A 17,497-nucleotide genomic window follows, 5' to 3' on the forward strand; every position below is an offset into this window, starting at 1 on the left:
CTTCTCAAAAACATTTAAAGGATCCCTTTAAATGCTTTTGGGAACAAGTGGGCGATGTATGCGCTCCCTCAATTCCCCCCCAATCAAAATCTCAAGGAAGGGGGCGGGGGCCCCAATCGCCCCACTAGGCCTGGAAGGGCTGTAGGGATTTCAGCAAGCCAGTGTGCGTGAACAGTTGAAAACGTTATATAGATAGCAACTGTCGGTCGAGCTTGTAAGCAGAACTCGCAGCACTGTGGCCTGCCGTTCTCTGAACTGGGAAGCCCCTGTGCTCCAGCTCCCTACCAAAGCGATTTGCAAGGGGCCAGGAAGCATTAATGAACACCACCAGGGGGGAGTACTGAGTAACATGACAGTAATTCCCTTGGGGGACTTGTCAAGCAGGATGCGACAGTGTTCAAAGGCAGTGTACCTCTAGTGGCAAACAGTGCTGGACTAGGTCTGATCTGGCAGGGCTGTTTCGCAGTGAAGGGGTTGCCAGTCACTCGCACCCCTTCCCCTTTCTTTGATTTCTCAAAGTCCTGTCAGTTTTGGCCATGTCCTCCAGATTTGGTGGAAGGGGTTAAGATGTGTGTGTGTACCCCCCCCCCCCCCCGGCTGCCTTTCTGAGTTAGCAGTACAATCTCGAACCAAACTTGATAGACGATTCCAACCAGTGATGGAGAAATGGACTGTCAAAGAATAAACTTTTTTTAAAAAACAGAGAGTGGATTCTTTTGCCTTTTCTAGCAGCGGCAGGGAAGGGAACAGCTCTTTTTCAGGCACACCAAGATTGAGTTAAGGTCTGATATGGTGCTTGGGAGCTGGTGTGTGTGTGTGCCCGGGCATATATATGCTGCTTGTACCAGAGAGTCAGGGAGTTCAAGAATTAATCTTCCCTGGAGAAAAGAGACAATCACCTCAACTCTCCTCTCTGGGGAAGATTAAGTCTTGAACTCCCTGACTCTTTGATACAAGCAGCATCTTTTTTAAAAAAAACCTGCTGCAGTCCTTCACACACTTCCTTAAATACTTCTTTCCACTGCCGTTCAAAGCAGCTTACAAGAATAACTAAAAAATTTTTGTTGTTCAGTTGCACAATCGAGTCCAACTCTTCGTGACCCTGTGGACATCATCATGCCAGGCCCTCCTGTCCTCTGTCGTCCTCCAGAGTTTGCTTAATTTCATGTTCGTTGCCTCAATAACACTGACCATCTCATCCTTTGCCGTCCCCGTCTTCTTTGACCTTCAGTCTTTCCCAGCATCAGGGTCTTCTCCAGTGGAGGGCTCCCTTCTCATTTGGTGGCCAAAGTCTTTGAACTTCAGCTTCAGGATCTGGGCATCCAGGGAACAGTCGGGGTTGATTTCTTTTAGGATCGACTGATTTGATCTCCTTGCAGTCCAAGGGACTCTCCAGAGTCTTCTCCAGCTTTTAGGTAAGCATTAAAAATGTGTACAGTATGCCTCCGCTTCCTGCTCTGGTCTTGGATCCACTGGGCTGCCACAAGCCATGAGTCGTGGGCTCCACTTCTGGGCCTGGCCCAGGCTTAAATACCTGCAACAGGGAGAGAAACAGGAACTCAAACCAGCTGCCACCAGAGGTGGTCCGAGGATTCCCCTTCCGTGCACCCCTGAAACTACAACCCATAATTCAAAACCTTCCACACAGTGCTGTGATAATTTGGTTGGCCTTACTCAACGACATCACACAACTTTTGTACATAGAATGGTCCTGCTGTCTGCCTTCCATGTTAGCAGCACAGCATGCAGCATGACCTGTTGGAGGACTGGCTAACTTTTAGTGTGAGAAAAGCTGTAGCTGTTGTCTTAGGGGTGGGGGGGGGCATCGGGGTACGGGGTATCACGTCTGCACATAGATATGCCCACTCTACCTTGTGATCATAAGTCGTGTACCTGGTGTAGTGGTTAGAGAGTATTCGAGCTAGAGGGTGGAGTTCGGATCCCAACTACAAAGGTTTAGTGGACCTTGGGTCAGTCGCTGTCAGCCTGGCCTACTTTGCAGGGCTGTTGTGAGGATCAAAGGGCAGGCAAACAAACAGCCCCAGTCAGTATGAGATTTAACCCATTAAGATGGATGAACCTGCAATGGGATTCCTATCTCATCCAGTTCTAAAGCAACAACAAATACTCAGTGGAATAACTGCCTGTCTACAAGCATCTGGGAGGCCAGCACAGAAAGGGAGCCAACGGCGGCCGTTTACAAAGCTTCCACTAGAGGTCGCCAGCTCTTTGTCTAGGAGACCAGGCATTCTTGCTAGGCTGAACTAAAAGCAGAGGCAGACAGTGTCCACTACCTTTTAGATCCAGCCAGTGGGTCTCCTGTGTACCATTTGATCCCGGAGGGTGGATTGCTAGACCATTTGGGATTTTTTCTTTGGGGATTGAGTAAAGCAGGGAGACAAGAAGTTGGATAGGCAAAGATAACCACTGTTCTGTAGAACTAAGTTTGAGTCCTGTGCAGGGGTCATTTCCTACAGGAGCGAAATGACCCCTGGTCCTGTGGCACCTTTTAAGACCAGCAAAGTTTAATTCTGTGTATAGGCTTCCGTGTGCATCATCAGATACACGGTTCTGTGGGTATTCCAAAGGCCAAACCAAACTGCAGGAAAAGCCCTGCACCATTTCTGGCAGGAGAGCTAATGTTGCCAGCCTCCAGGTGGAGCCTGGGGATCTCCCGCTTTTACAGCTGACAGAGATCAGCTCCCCTGGAGAAAATGGCTGCTTTGGAGGGTGGACTCTATGGCCTTGTACCCTGCTGAGGCCCCTCCCCTCCCCAAACCCCGCCCTCTCTCGGATCTACCCCACAGTCTCCAGATGTTTTCCCACTCAGACCTGGCAACTCTAAGGAGGGCCCCACTCCTCCTCTCAAATCCCTCAAATATAATTTCCTGCCTCCAGGTTTTTGGCATGCGTTGCGGGTGGTGGTTCAGCGGTGCTTAAAGCAAAGCTAGGTGGGGACGGGGGGGGGCTTTGCAGAGCTGTTTTTTGGGAGAAATTTAACCTCTTTTTCTGTACAACCCTGAAGTATTTCTATGGTCAGGCCAAGGGTCTCACCAACCCAGCATCCTGTTCCCACTGTGGTCAGCCAGAGGCCACAGGGAAGTCCACACAAGCATGGCAGGGAGGCCACAGTCTCCTCCCTCGTGTTGACCCCAAGCAAATGGCATTCAGTGGTACACTGCCTTGGAACATGGAGGTTCCATTTAACCATCATGGCTAGAAGCTGTTGCAAGGCCTCCCTGTGAAGGAGAGAGGGGCCTCCCTTTTAAATGCAACTAAGGTTGCGGCCTCCAGATGGGGCGTGGAGATCTTCCAGAATTACAACTAACAGAGATCAGTTCCTCTGGAGAAAATGGCTGAACAGGGTACCTTTTTTACAAGAAAAGTGAGAAGGTCGGGAGCATGCAAGGCATGTCTGTAGTCAATGTTCCCTCTAAAGCTGTGGAGTCTTGTGAGCAAAAGTTCTACTTTGTGAGCTAGTGGCATTAAAGTTGTGAGCGAGCAATTTGGCTACTGCATGAAGTAGTTTGCTCTGGAGCCCTCCTTCCTGAGCTAAGACAAAAATGCGTGAAGCCGGAGGCTAAAAAACTGTGAGCTAGCTCACACTAACTCAGCTTAGAGGGAACACTGGGGGAGGGGCACATTTGGGGCAATGCCCCCCAAGATGTGTGCTGCCCCCTGTGGACAAAATTTTAAAAGATTTTTAAATATTTTAAAATGTAAGATGCACACGAGGTTTCCAAAATGACCCTGGGCACAGTCAGGGAAGCTTCAGTCTCATTTTCCTTTTTCCAGGCCAAAAAATAAATAGGTTTTTAAAAATGCAAGTAAGATGAAATTGCCCCCCTCGGATTTCCCCATGCCCCACCAAACAACGTTTACTGACTGTGCCCCTGGCGTGAGATGAGAAAGGAGAAGGCACCCCAAGTGACCAAAGGGCTGAAGCAATTTCCTTGCAAGGGGCTGGGGGATTTTTAGTTTTGAAACAGGGTCGCCAGCTCTGGGTTGGGGGGTTCATGGCGATTTGGGGGTGGAGCTGAGCGAGGGCAGGGTTGGGGGGAGCTCGGGGGGGGTTATGATGCCACAGAGGCCACCATCCCAGTCGGCCATTTTCTCCAGAGGGACTGATTTCTGCTCCTTGTAATTCTAGGAGATCTCCCACACTAGGGAGGAGAGTGTGGCCTCCCTGCCGTGTTTGTGTGGACTTCCCTGTGGCCTCTGGCTGACCACGGCTGGAAGCTGGGTTGGTGGGACCCTTTGGCCTGATCCCTGATTCGGAAGTGATGATCTTGGGAGACCAGCAAGAGGCAGCATTGGATAAATGTAGTCAGTATACAGTTCGGCTATGTTTCTGTCAGACAGAAGTGAAACCAATGCAGAAGGGAAAGAAAGGACGAGGATGCCCCCCCCATTCAAATTCTGACAGTGCCATGAACTTGATCAATTGGTGGTTGTTAGCCTAGAGGACAGGATGCTCTGGTGGGATATAGAGACCTACCCAGTGCTGACCCATGATTCCCTGGCCCAGGAGTCTTCAACTTTTCTGAGGAGTTGGATCTATACCCCATGGCCCTTAACTCAGAGTCTCAGAGCGGCTTACAATCTCCTTCCTCTCCCCACAACAGACACTCTGTGAGGTAGGTGGGGCTGAGAGAGCTCTTTTGAGGACTACTCTGGAGAGAACAGCTCTGAAAGAGCTGTGACTGACCCAAGGTCACCCAGCTGGCTGCATGTGGAGGAGGAGTGGGGAATCAAACCTGGTTCTCCTGAATTAGAGTCTGCACTCCTAACCATTATACCAAAGTGAGCCTGGAAACACTCTGGAATGCTGACACAGCATGGTGGGTGCAGCCACATAATGGCTGCCGCAGGAAGAGAGCTGGCCACAAAATGGCGGCCACCGTTTACCTGCAATCACGCCGTGAATATCTTTGAGCTGGTTTTTCAAAAACCTGTACAGCTAATCCAGTCTCCAGTGATCAGTCAGAAGCCCGGCTGGGCAAAAGCCCCACCTGGTCCCCCACCCGTTTCCTAAAAACACTTGGCAGGTGCCAGGGAAAGTGTGGGTGGCCTGGGCACCGTGATGGCACCCGTGATGCCACCCGGGATCCCTGCCCTGGGCAGCCTCCATTTTCTGGCTGCCTTTTCGGAGGAGGTGCTGCCAGCAAGGCAGAGTGAGGACACCACGCTCCTTGCCCCCTGGGGCACCCACCGTGCTCTCGGAAGCGGCCGCAGGGGGAAGAGAGGTCAGGAGGCCGCTTTCTAGTCGCTCCCAGTCTTCCCTCCAAGCGGAGTGAGTGTGAGCTAGCTCACAGTTTTTTAGCCTCCGGCTCACACACTTTTGTCTTAGCTCAGGAAGGTGGGCTCCAGAGCAAACTGATTTAGGCAGTCGCCCAATGCCAGTAGCTCACAAAGTAGAATGAACAGTGCCTTGGATGCTACGTAGGAAAGGGAGCTCGTGCAACCGGAAACCATGACCAATTTTTAAAAAAGGATTCCCCACAATTCCAGCGGCCTCATTGACCTCAATGCACGGTGCAAAAAATGTGTTGGGGTGACGGCAAATTCCAGGAACTGTCAATGGTTTACTATTTCAGGGTGGAATATGATACTGGGGGGGGGGGGAGGAAACTCTTGAGAGATTCTCACACCCCTCTTTAACAGAAGGACCTGTGCAGCGTATGCTGAGGATTTTTTGGCCAGGAATTGGCCGAGAGGTTTCTCTAGGCCCATCAATTTTGCCACGTCTTTCCCCCTTTGCTTTCATGTTTGTGCAGATTCTCCATCCAGTTTGTCTTTCACACCCCTGCTGCAAGTGCCGCACCTTCTGAAATCCCGTGTGACTTCTTTGGATTGCTGTTGGGAGACAGACAGGAAAGAGGCCTCCCTTGGGGGGGGGGGTGTCCGGAGGGACAGCCTGAGGTTCTGTGGGTTCTCTCACATTCAAGGGCTAGTCAGAGGGTTACAAGTGAGCAGATATTGTTTCTTCTCAAACTTTATCGACATCCATTTCCTCTGCGGTTTGCAGGCCTCCACCCACAATTCAAGCAACAATAATACACCAATAATTCAAACAATTATTCCAACAAAAATAGCACACTGAATGACCCACTTTAAGCAAAGGAGAGCACCTGGCCTGGAATCAATAAGGATTCTAAAGTGGCAAAGACAGCCTAGTAAACCTTCGGCAACAAAAATTGGAAACCTGCAAAAGAGACAAGTCAAGAACGATGGCAGAGAAATTTTGTAATGGGCTCGGTAAAGAGAGCGCACCGATCCCTATCAACAACTCAGTGACTGATTAATGTCACGTGGGGGGTGTTCACTGGGTTGCAGAGGCCCAAGAATTGGGATAAAACGGGTTGCCGCCAGCTCTCGATAAAGAAAGTCCTAGAGATTTGGGGGTGGAGCTTGGTGAGCACGGGGTGTCGAGAGGGGAAGGGCCTCATGGGCTATAACAGCATAGACTCCACCCTCCAAAGCAGCCATTTTCTCCAGGGGAACTGATCTCTGCAGTCTGCACATCAGCTATAATTATGGGGTATCCAGAGCTCACCTGGAGGTTGGCAACCCTATAATGTGCCATCTAGTCCTAAACCCCTGCCCATTGCAATAAATCCAAACTACAGATGGCCGTCCAGTCTTGGCTTGAAAATCTCCAGGATAGGACAGCCCAGCCCAGCCCAGCCCAGCCCGTTTTACTGGTAGGAAATCTCCCCTCCCATAATTTAAGCCTATTAGAACTTGTCCAAGTAGTAGTATAAGTTTGTTGTCTTAGCCATAGGCCATAACATCATACATCAGGTCATAAAATGGTAATGTAGACAATAGAAAAATATCAGTATACTCCTATACTTCTTCTGTTTTGCGTTAAATACTAAACTCATTCTGATTTTCCTTGTTGCTAAGGCAAATAACGCCATTCTGCTAGAGACATAGTGGCCAAGGTCTGAGAGTAAACATTTGACCAGAACGTGCCATCACATCCTGATCCATAAGCCCTTCCTTTTTGAACACCCATTCCTTCAGTTCCTGTGCTTGGGTTTTATTCCTTAATAGATCATCAGGAATTGAAAATTTCAATTGAATCGACGCCAACTGGTCACCTAATCTCTTGGAGGCTTTCAGGTGCAAACTAAAACTTAACCCCCCCCCCCAGGGTCGTTCTAAACATTTTCTCCATTAGGATAGAATTATGACATTGACTCTGGCATTCAATGAGCTAACTTGTCTTGACAGCAGAGATCAAGTCTTTGCCCTCTTCTGTTTATGGAAATTTTATTTTATTTAAACTTATTTATACCCTGCCTTTCTCAGTGGCCCTTTGGACACTCGAAAAGCGTGGCCAATATGCCCTTCACCCTTCCTGTCTACTTTTCCTGATAGACAGGGCATCTCCAGACCACAGAGACCAGTTCCCTTGGATGAAAGGGATGCTTTGGAGGGTGGGCTCTGTGGCACTGGGCCCCACTGAGGTCCCCCCCCCTGTCCTCCCCAGGCTCCACCCCCAAACCTCCAGGAGTGTCCCAACCTGGAACTGGCACCCCTCCCTCCCCATCCCCTGCCGGTGGCGACCTGGCAACCCTGTTTCTTGAGCGCCACAGCTCTCCTCTAAACAGGGTTGCCAATCTCCAGGTGGGGCCTGGAGATCTCCTAGAATTACAACTGACTTCCGATCTGTAGGGAACCATTCCCATGGAGAAAATGGAAGCTTTGGAGGGAGGAGGGGGGAGAACTCCGTGACATCATCCTTCAGTGAGGATTTGCTCAGAGGCAGGGTAACCATGACCAGGACTCTTTGTAGGAGGCAGAATTCTGGATTAAGGGAGACTTGGCCATTTATGTATCAGGTATATTGAAGAAATGCAGCAAAAGCAGACTTTGGTCTCTTCCCACGAAGCACTGCGGTATGTCCTGTTGTAAAAATAGTCAAAAGTATTTAAATTACTCAGAGTATCAATGGATCTTGCTCTATTAGAAAGAAGAGATTTCTTTGCTTTTAAAAACCTTTATTTCTAAGGGTAAAAGGTATACAGGGAACCTACAAAATAACAGAACATCTAACAGCTACAGTTTCCCCTTGGATGGCCATGGCCCGCCCCCCAACGTGCCCAGCGGCATCACGTCACTTCTGGGTGACGCGCACGTCGGGGAGGAGTTCCCCCCGGGGCCCGATCCAGCGGCGGCGGGGAACGGGCCTCTGGGGTGGGGGTTTCCCCTCCCCCCGGGGGGACTTGGGAAGCCTACTAATTCCCCATTGGCTCAGTGCCAGGTATCCCTTCCAGTCTAAACAATAGCAATACTAGGTAAACAAGTTAACAGTATAATGACTGGATTGTCAGACCTTGTAAATACATACATTTCCAATATGTCCGAGGCCCGCTTCCTAGTTGCAGAGCGGTGCCTGGCCGTGAATGGGATCCGTTTCCCACACATGCCTCACATCTCTTTAGCCAAAATGCACTGAGCCCCAAGGCTGCATCTCTGGAGATGTTTGTCTTCAGCCCACCTACTCTGGCCAGAACCTTTGACCTGACTGATAGCCCTTGGGGGGGGGGAGTTTATGATCTTATGGTGCCATCAAGGGGGAGGGTCTGGCTACAGGTGCACTCATGACCAGGGGTCATTTTGTAGAAAAAGAGGTGCAGGAACGCATTAGCATGACTTATTAGCATAACTTATTTGCATATGCCACACCCCCTGACATCACTGGAAGTGTGTCAGAAGGCAACACCCACCTCTCAGGCTCCACGGGACTGTTTTGGATTGCTAGCTATCGGGGGGGGGGGACGTGCAGATCTGTCCTCGCAGAGGAGGGAGAGCTTGTACCTGAATAAAACCTGGTCTTAAAGGTGCCACTGGACTGTTTTGGACCGGGGGGCCGGGGGGAGCTCTGCAACTTACCTAGCTGCTTCTTGCTCTGACTGAGGGCTGCTGGGAGCAGGGGGCGGGGCTTGTTGCAGGTGCCCGCCCCCTGGGCTCTTTGCTGCTGGAGCTCTGCTCCTGTGCGCTCCTGCAGGAAATTACCCCTGCTCGTGACAATCCTGCGGGCCGTTTGATGTATGTCTTTTATTATCTTGCAAAAGGGAATGAACATTGTCAAGGTTCTGTTGTTCAGTACCACCTCCTGAACGTCCATTTGGGGTCTTTGTGTGGCAGTCAAGAGGCATCTCTTTCTTAATTGTGTACACGGCCATTTTTGGTGAACGCTCTGAGCTTTTTTCCTATTATGGTAAAGTTCAGATAAGTAGATCATACTGCAGGCTGGTGTCCTCTTCTCTTTCCTACCAAGACTTGGTGTCCTGCCAGGATCCCATCTGGCCCAGTGAGCCTCAGTGAAGCTGGTACCGCTGGGGGAAGCCTGGGGTGACTGGATAAATTATTATTTTCCCCTGCAACAAGATGCCCCTGGATGTTTGCGATGGCAAAGGCACTCACGGACTTCCGGTTGATGGCGGCACGCTAGTCAGACGCGTCTCCCAGACCTCCCGGGGATGCGTTCTGTGCATAGCAGGAAGGAGGGGGAGCGCTGGCCCGTTACCACCCCCTCGGGAGTCTGGCGGAAGGCTCCTAGCCAGGGGACTCTCGAGGAGTCACCTCTTCACCTGCGTGTTGTGGGTGAATTGAGGCGCTCCTCCATCCCAATGGTCCTTCCTGCAAAGTACCCGAATGGGATCTACTGATGCTGACCGGGGCAAGCGTGGGAGATCGAGCGGGCGAAACGATGTAAAGCGGGGTCTTAAGACCTTATATGAACATGAGTCAGACTGAGTGAAATTTGTCAACTTAAAAGAAAGCTCCCTACCCCAAGAACCAGAAAGAGAGGCGAGCGGGGGAGGGGTTCCTCTCAGGCGCATAAAGAATTAAAGCGAGACCCGGGGAGGGGGGAGCAGAAGAAAAAGCGGTGAAAGCTGCAAGTGGCGGATAAAGAGAAAAGAAAGCTCCCTACCCCATTCTGTAAAACGGAAAGTGAGGTGGGCAGGGGAGGGAACGCCTCCCAACCGCATGGACTTTTGAGCGAATCGAGGGGGGGGGAGCGGAAGAGAAAGCATGTACAACTGTTAGGAAACACTTACCAAGCTGAGTTCAGGCGTTTGGGCGCATATTCAGAGACTTTCAAAATATTTGTCAAAGTAAACAATCGAGAAAGATGGCGGGGAAGAGGACGGAGAAAGAGAAACCTTTGAAATCGAAACTAACGGAGAGCCCCAAACCGTTATGAAGCCCACCCTGATAAACAGGTTGCCTTGTTATTCTTAGACGCTGAAAAAGCATTCGACAACCTGAGTTGGGAGTTCTAAGTTCAAAAGCTGGAAAAGAAGCAAGTTTCTACGGAAGATCAGCTGCTACAATTACAAATGGAAAAGGCTAATATGATCCTTCGCTTCCAGGGCATGCCAGAGACTAAGGGAGAGAATCTGAGGGAAATAATGAGTGAAATGTTGGCCCCAGTGACAGATATGAAGGCGGAATTCCTGTTAAACAAAATGGATGTGGCCTACAGGTCATATTCAGGATATAGAAAGAAAAATAATCTGCCTGGGGAAATTGTGGTAAGATTCTCGAAGAGGCTTGTGAGGGATACAATCTTGAAAGCAGTATCTGGAGCACCCCTGAAAGTGGGGGAGAATACCATCAGAACATTGAAAGACATTCCATTTGAGATAAGACAAAGAAGAAAGAAATATAAATAATTAATTCTTTTCTGCAGACAAATGCAATTGGATATAGATGGTTAACTCCAGAAGACGTCACCTTCAAAATTAAGGACAAAAAAGAAAAGATTGACTCTGTTCAGAAAACACGGGAATTTTTAAGAGTCCAGTTGGGGGGGCCAGGGGAAGAAGGGAGAAAAGGGGAGGACAGGAAGTCAAATGGCGAGCTGGACTCGGAATCTTCCGGGGAGGACTCTCTTTCAGAGAAAGGGGCGGCAGCCCCTAAAAGTCCTTATAAGCTTCGGAAGAGATTAGGGAAGGAGAAGTAAAGGCTGAAGGACTCTGAATTGTGCCTTAAAAAAATGATGAAATGAGATGCACTGGGGTGTTTCTGTTTGACAGCTACATTTTAAATTTATGACTTGAAAAAGTTAATGCTAAATTTGACTCAGTTGATAGTAAGATTAACGGGATTAAGACTAAATGTACGTCTAAGATGGTGAGATGATCTCCTCTCTTAGGTTTTTAGTCAGTAGTGGGTATCTTTCTTTATCCTATAAACGTAGTCCCCCCCCCCATTTTCTGTTATAGATTGTAGTGTTAAAAAATGCAATAAAAAATCCCCTCTGTGAGCTTAAAAAAAAAAAAGCAAAGGCACACATGGACAAGCACTTCTGAGTTTCCAACTCCGAGTTGGGGAACTCCTGGGGATTTAGGAAGCGGCCACGAGGGAGGGCGGCAATTGGTGACCCGGGGGGGGGGAGACCTCAGCAGAGTAGAATGCCACGCAGTGCTCCCTCCGAAGCAGCCGTTTCCTCTCCAGAGGAACTGATCTTGGTCACCTGGAGGTCGGTGGCAATTCTGGGAGATCTCCAGGCCCCACCTGGAGGCTGGCAGCCCTCAGCACCCCCAAATGGCCAGCTTGCTTTTGTAAGAGGAGAGGAAGTCGAAGCCGACTCTGTAACCCTTGGTCAGCCATGCTGTCAGCTGACCCAACAGCACCTTCGTCTTGTCCGGACCGAGTTCCTGATCATTAGGGAATGGGGAAGCTCAAATGGAGGTCAAAAACAATTAAAAGAAAGAAAGACACGACGCCATGCTTAAAAACAATATCTTTACCAAGAAGCATTGAGAGGGGAGAAGAGACTTGGAGCCCACTTCTTTGCACATTTGGTGTGGTCCTTTGCCACATACATAGACACATCGGGGAATTTCACATTACCTTTTTAAAGCCGTTTTGAAGCCGTTATTGTACCGTCTTGGAGTAAACCGGTTACCGACAGGGCTGTCATTTCACACGGCCTTTCCCCTACCAGTAAGGAGCCATCTCTGAAGTGGTTTAGCATTTCAGACTGTGCCGCTTTGTTTTCTTGCAGGCGATCCCTGTCCTTTTTTTAAAAAAAAAAACCTTCATTTTAGAGTGCTATAGCGCTATAGCACTCTAAAACGAAGGGTTTTTTTTTAAAAAGGACAGGGATCGCCCGTGTGGGTGGGAAAGGGTGGGAAAACAAAGCGGTGCCAGAGGAAGCGCTACGGGGCATTTTACACAGCACCCCGTAGCGCTTCAGAAACGGTATAGAAAAGTGAAGACCACTTGGAAGCAGTTTGCAGGTAAAACGGTTCAGAAACGCTCCCCTAATGGGACAGAAGCATTTCTGTCTGAAAGTGAAAATATATTCCGGTAGGGAACCGTTACTAAAACGGTTCTGTCTGAAATGTCAGACCAGAAACCATTAGGAAACAGTTCCTGAACCGGAATATGTCGGCTGTCTGAAATACCCCTATATAGTCTGCAGCCTGAATGGGCCCATTTGTGAAGGAAGGAAGGAAGGAAGCCAGCCAGCCAGAGAAGGGGGACTCAGAGGGGCGAACCACGAGCGTGGCCATGCTATGTGCAAAAAGGGCACAAGAGATGCCAATTACTTTCTTGGTTCCCCATCCCTGGTGTGGTCTCTTCTTGGGCTTCTTCGGTCACACCCACTTTGGGCAGCTCCAACAGTAAAGGTCTTCCAAAAGGCCCACAAGATTGATTTTTTTTGGGGGGGGGATGCTTGGGTGGGCAATGGCGACTGTTTATTTGGAGTCTAGGGCTTGAATCCAGCTGTCCCCCCAGTCAGTTTTCTTTTATTTGGTCCAAAATGACATCCCTCCTTGCCATCTTGCATTGTGCTTTGGGCCACTTGTCCCAGGCCCGTAGTCACAGTGGGACATTTGGGGGCTCCACCCCCTGTCTTAAAAGGCACAACCCCACAAGAATTTCTCCTGTAAATGCTTTTTTTTGATCATTTAAAACATTTTTAAAGGTGTGTGCTCCTTTAAGCAAAGTGGGGGTGCTGTAGTTGACAAATTCACTCACTGAGCAAGGGGGGTGGAGTGGGTGACCTCTAGGATCCCTTCTAACTCTGTGTCAAGAAACTGGTCTCCTTGAAGAGAGTTTTCCTGCCTAAGCCTAAGCTTTCTTGACTATAGAAGTCATCACCCCCACCTGCCAGCTTGTTATCAGAATTGTTGCTTAGGCTGGCAGAAGTGATTAACTTGCAGCAGCTGAGAATTGTTGTCTCAATTGGCTGACAGCTTCTAATGTAGAGATCTCTCCTGGTAACAACTTTTTGTTGGCTGAATGGCTTTTCTTTCTGCACTGAGAACTTCAGCCCCACCAGAAAAAAATTTGCCCCACAAAATCGGCCCCGACTCGGCCCCAGGGTCCTTTCATCATTCTCCTTGGGCTAACTGGGAAATAGTTTTTTACAAATCACGTGCCATGGGTAGTGTTTCTCGTGGTTAGGGTGCTGGGCTAGGAACAGCGCATCCTGGGTTGAAATCGCCTCATTCTGCCACCGATCTTGGCGGGTGATCTTGGACCAGGGACACCCACTCCGCCCAGCCTCCTTCACTGGGTTGTTGTGAGGACAAAATGGGGGTGAGAGAGACTCCTGTAACGCTGCCCTGAAAGATAGAAAGGCCACATGGGCAAGAGCACAGCAGTGTTGTCACTGAGGTTCGGGGAAGCACGGTTGACTCATCCTCCACTGGCCACAAGTGTGTATTTTGAGCCAGGCATGGGGGGGGGAGTTGGAGGGGGGGGCCTCAGGGGGTGGAGGTTCCAGACAGTAACCAAACAAGCTTGTGGCTGGCTGACCAAATGGCCGGAGGTTGGGATCTGGTGAATCCCTCCGGGGCCCCACTGGCTGGGCAGAGCAGATTCCAAAGGGGGGGCTGGGTGGGCATTTTCTAGGGAATGCAGACTGGCAAGGGAACCTCACTTGGCTTGCCAACCTCCAGGAGGAGCCAGGAGATCTCCTGGAATGACAACTGATCTCCAGGCAAGAGATCAGTTCTCCTGGAGAAAATGGGTGCTTTGGGGGGGGGGCTCTGTGGCATTGTACCCCACTCCGGTTTGGGGTAGTGGTTAAGAGAGCCAGTTGGATGTAGTGGCTAAGTGTGTGGACGCTGGGAGAACCGGGTTTGATTCCCCACTCCTCCACTTGCAGCTGCTGGGTGACCTTGGGCCAGTCATAGTCCTCTCAAGAGCAGTCCTCAAAAGAACTCTCTCAGCCCCAACTTCCTCACAGGGTGTCTGTTGTGGGGAGAAGGGAAAGCAGATTGTAAGCCACTTTGAGACTCGGAGGGAAGGGCAAAGTATAAATCCAACTCTTCTCCTTCTCCCTGCAAAATATCCTGGCATTTCCCAACCCGGAACTAGCAACCTTCGCACTCACTTCCTTCAAAAGAACCACCACTCATGTTTTCAACAGAGCCCATCCTAAAATCAGAGGGAGTTTGTGCTCCTCGGCTGCCTCAGGCTTAGGGAGCCAAATTGAGGGGCCTAGTGAAGATCCCTCCTCTTGGATCTGGATTGCTGGGATTTAAACTGAAAAGTAGATGAGGCTGGTTTCCCAGCATCTGTCCTTGCTGGGTAGCACCGAGTTCCCTTTTCAGCCTCATTCTGACTCAGCTGTAAACTGGCAGCGACACGACCCCCCTCTCTTGGCAAGTCACAGAATCATAGAATGTTAATAGTTGGAAGGGACCTTGTAGGTCATCTAGTCCAACCCCCTGCACTCTGCAGGAGCAGAGCCGAAAGATAGCCCTACAACATACCCGAAAGATGGTCATCCAGCCTCCGCTTAAAAACGTCCATCGAAGGAGCACCTACCACCTCCCGAGGTAGACTGTTCCACTGCTCAACCACTCTTACAGTTAGGAAGTTTCTCCTGATATTTAGCCGGTAACGACTCCCTTGCAATTCCCACCCATTAGATCTAGTCTTGCAATCCGGAGCAAGAGAGAATAGATCTGCTCCATCTTCTACATGACAGCCCTTCAAATACTTGAAGACTGCAATCATGTCCCCTCTAAGCCTTCTTTTCCCAGGCTAAACATGCCCAACTCTTTCAGCCTTTCCTCGTAAGACTTGGATTCGAACCCTCTCACCATCCTGGTTGCCCTCTTCTGGACACGCTCGAGCTTGTCAACATCCTTCCTAAAATGTGGTGCCCAAAACTGGACACAGGACTCCACGTGAGGCCTGACCACAGCAGAATAGAGCAGAACCACCACCTCCCATGATCTGGACACAATGCTTCTGTTAATGCATCCTAAGATAGCATTAGCTTTCTTCGCAGTCACATTGCACTGCTGGCTCATGTTTAGCTTGTGATCAACCAGAACAGGACACAAAAGATCAGGACACGAGGCACATCAAAAGCATGATCATATATTATACATATATTACGACACTCCGCAGCTTGGGATACAAGTTGAGATCTAACTTTCTGTGACCTTGAAAAGATTGGTTTGCACAATCTTTGAGACATGTACTGAGGCCTACGTCAGTTGCCCAGCACTGTGGATTTGGGGAGTGCTTGCATGATTGTAACTTAATTTGAAGTGGGATTCAGCACCAGTCCTTGTTTTTGTACACCACATCTCAAACAGCTGTGTCTCAGAGCATGTGCAGAGGGCCTTGAGCTCATCCTTGAATCACCACCACCGTTCCTCCCCCAGAACACAATCCTTTATTTCTTTAAACACCAGACTTCAGGCTAGCAAGATGCCAAACCAGCCTCTGAGCATACACGAGGTGCATTTCTTGCCATGTTGAGGAACCGCAGGCAGACTGCACCCCCATCTTGGCAAAAACAAAACCCACATTTTGAATATATGCCGACAGCGGTGACGGACTGTAAAAGTGGTCTTGGGGTCCTGACGGTGGATAGCTTGAGGAAAACGTCAGCCCGTATCATAATTGAGAGACACATTCATGGATAGATCTACGGTGTAGCCCCACCTGGGGTCCCGTGTCCTGTTGGTTTGCCCCATCCCAGAAACAACTGCAGAACTAGAAAGGGTGCTGAAAAAGGCAACTGGAGCAGGCAAGGGATGTGGGGATGCACTGGTTGGTTTCACCAAGCCAGGGGGTGCTGGGAGAGCCGGACCGCTAGCCAGGGCGTCAGTCTTCTGACCCAGAATCCGAGCAAATTCTAAAGGTTTCCACGCTCCATTCGTGCTTTCAGGGAAGGGGTATGAATGACCCCTGTTCTTCCAGGTGCCGGTCATTCTTAGGAGCTGTGGCAGTTGGGAAAGGAGAAAAAAACAACACAGTTCAGTAATAGTGAAGTGTGACAAATTCACGGATGTGTCCCCCTGCGTTCGTGCGTCCCTTCACTCTCTCCCTCACGGGCCCATTCACATGTGCACCATGAATGCGGAACTCGCATTCACAGACAACGTTCATGTACGTGCAGGACCTGAAGCTGCAAAATCCTCCTTTCTCCACAGAACAAGATGAGTCGCCGTGTTAGTCTGTCTCTAGCAGTAGAAAAGAACACGAGTCCAGGAGCACCTGAAAGACTAACAAAGTGTGTGGGAGGGTATAAAGCTCTCGGTAGTCACTGAAGAAGTGAGCGGTGACTCACGAAACCTCCTCCTCTCCCACATATTTTGTTAGTCTTTAAGGTGTTACCAGACTCTTGCTCTTTTCTCTACAGAAGTTCCTTCTGTTCTCACATGTTTATCTGTTCATGGGATTTGTCTGCAAATTTTTCTTTAAAAACAACAACAACTGCTGAGAAACTGGGATTTTGCTGAACATTCCATGACCTGACTGGGATGGCCCAGGCTAGCTGGATCTCATCAGATCTCGGAAGCTAAGCAGGGTCTGCCCTGGTTAGTATGGATGGGAGACTGCCAAGGAAGCCCAGGGCTGCTCCTCAGAGGCAGGCAGTGGCAAATCACATCGGTTCATCTTTTGCCTTGGAAACCCTACGGGGGAGCTATCTGTTGTTGTTGTTTTTTTTGGGGGGGGGACCCAGGTTCAAGTCCCCATTTGGACATACAGCTCAAGAGGTCCTGTCAGTTTCCCTAATTTGATCTACCTTGTAGGATTATTATAAGGATAAAAGTGGGCAAGAGAGAACCACTGCCCTTTCTTGGACTCTTTGGAAGAAGGACAGGATTGAATTGTCTTACAGAGGCCCCGGTCACACGGCAAGGTTGCCGCGGGAGAGGCACGGATGGTGGGCGGATTATCCGGGCACGATCACACCCCAACAACTGGGAAGTGGAGCGCACCCATGGCTTACCGCCGACAATGCGCGTTAAAAAACTAGTACCTCCAAGGTACCAGTAAACGTTTGCCACGGGCTGCCTCCAGACGCCGGTGGTGTGATCGCGCCGGCACGCGGCATTCCCCTCCGGTCCCTCGTTTACTCGCCGGCGCTGAGGGAAGGACCTGTGGTGTGCCGCCGGTGCGTATGATCGTGTAATCAAGCATCAAACTGCGCCAGGGCAATTAGCCACGCCTCCCCCCCACAATATCCGGCCCGTGTGACCGGGGCCAG

The sequence above is a fragment of the Gekko japonicus genome, unplaced genomic scaffold (genome assembly GCF_001447785.1).
Source record: "Gekko japonicus isolate JY-2015 unplaced genomic scaffold, Gekko_japonicus_V1.1 scaffold632, whole genome shotgun sequence".
NCBI classification, from domain to species: Eukaryota; Metazoa; Chordata; class Lepidosauria; order Squamata; family Gekkonidae; genus Gekko; species Gekko japonicus.